Source organism: Petaurus breviceps, unplaced genomic scaffold (genome assembly GCF_028583685.1).
Source record: "Petaurus breviceps papuanus isolate PSGF00001 unplaced genomic scaffold, PetGlider_PUasm1.0 90769, whole genome shotgun sequence".
Classification (NCBI taxonomy): Eukaryota; Metazoa; Chordata; class Mammalia; order Diprotodontia; family Petauridae; genus Petaurus; species Petaurus breviceps.
Window position 1 is genome coordinate 8,965,647 of NW_027187341.1, and position 2,234 is coordinate 8,967,880.

The following is a 2,234-nucleotide window of genomic DNA, read 5'->3' on the forward strand; positions in this document are numbered from 1 at the left end:
TGTGTGTGTGTGTGTGTGTGTGTGTGTGTGTGTGTGTGTGTGTGTGTGTGTGTGTGTGAGGATTGTGTCCTCTAGATAAGCTGGGCATACACCCTTGGCCTGGGAACAAAGAAGTATGCAGTGTACTCAGGGGAAAACAAAGTGTCCTATAAAGGCTTGTACCTGGGGAATAAAGATGTGCCTCTATTTTCCACCACTCTCAGAGGCCCACCTTTTTTATGCATCCTTCAAGCAGCCTCTGGGTAAGCAGCTCCTTTTCAGCCCTGCTACCAGTGGGCAGGGCTCCCCACAAAATACTCTTATCAAAATTCCTCAAAGTTAAAATTATACCTTGAAACTATTTCATTTGGGTATGACTATATACAATTATCTAGGAATAAAAGTTACATAATACTCTAATCATGGAAATGTTCAGAGTTGAGATTGAGCACGTCTTAGACATATGTTAAAATTGGGTTATTTTTAACTTCTATATTTGGACACAATTGGAAAAAAATAACCACAACTTTCTGACCAAAAATTATAGTCCTCAGAGCTCATTGACAGAAACTATTCTGCTAATTAAGATTTTGGGCAGATCTGAGGGGGTAAATACACACACATATACATACATATATATATATTATATATATATATATTTATATGTGTGTATATATATATACCATGTGCCAGATGTGTTAAAATACAAATATTTTGACAGAAAAAAGCAATCTGAAAGAAAACAAACACATTATGTTCTCTCCTCCCATCTCATTACATTAACAGTTAGATTAGAAAATGAGATATATATCCTAAGAATTATCTATGAATCTTAACTATTCCTAAAATATGACAAGCTTATTTTCATAAATACCCAATCTTAGCAAAGTAGAAATATGTATATTGTGCTTTAAAGAACATTATTATAAAAGACATTGGAGGCTGAAACCTTGGGGATGAGCATAACATTCAGATAAAATTTTAAAATACAACTTTAATATCAAACCACTCTCAATCAAAGTTTGCTTAATTATACTTTCAAATATTAAAAAAATAGGTGAGCTTTAAGAAATATTGTGATTTCACGAGGAATTCCTTATCTAGAGCAAGTCCCTAAATAACATAATAATTCCATAGTAGGATGGCAGGAAGGAGGATCCAAGAGGCCTTACAATAGAACCATTAGGCTGAAAGGAGTCAGTTACACATTTCTAGAAGTCTGTTTAAAGTCAACAGCAAACTTTCAAAAAGCAATGTTCCCTTTGAGATGTAAGAGAACAAATAGAACAAGAACATTGTATGTTTCAAGTTGATTTCCATTATCTGGTCTTCACCTGTTATCTGGCTGTTTATTACTCTGATACTACTTGGACAATAACAGTAAGGATAAAATTTCTCCATTGTATTCATTCTGTAATAAATGTGTGTATACACATATACATACACATATACATACACATACACATACATATACATATACATACATACATTATACACACACACACATATAATCTCTCCAGAACAGAGCCACCGGGGCTAATTTTTTTTAATGCCTCTGAGAATCCAAAGTAGATATCAGAATACCTCTACTCTAAAGCTGATAACTTCACTTGAAGAAGGCACTTTCATTCATTCACTCAGTCTTTTTGCTCATACCTTACATGTATTTCTTCTGTGTTTCAAGTCCTGCCCTCCACCATATATTTTATATGTGACTCAATTCTCTAAGATTATAAATTTCAAACAAGATATTATTCTTATTAGATAGTATTAGATTACTTACTTGGGAGTTCCCAGTGAAATAATATGTCCAGTCACTAATCCTGTTTGTTTTTACATTTCCAGATTTCCCATTTTATACCTCCCTTTGGACCCTCCTACAGAAACATCTTTTATAACAAAACATTTTAAAGGCGGGGGGTGGGGGGTATTTTCAGAAAAACATATCCAATCAACATATCCAAAAAGTTTAATTATTACCTTTAGTGTTTCACTCTCAATTCTCCATCTCTGCAAGGAAGGAAAGAAGGTGCTTTCTCTTTCATATTCTTTTTGGGCTACGCTTAATCCTTGTAATTTCGTAGTATTCAGTTTTAATTCTTAATAGTGTTGTACTTTCTTTTCATTTACCTTTTTGCATTCATTGTGCATACTTTTCCTGGTTCTACAGATTGTGCTTTGCATAATTTCATCTAGGTCTTCTCATGCTTCTATGTCCATTCATTATATTTGTTTCTCATATTACAAGAATATAC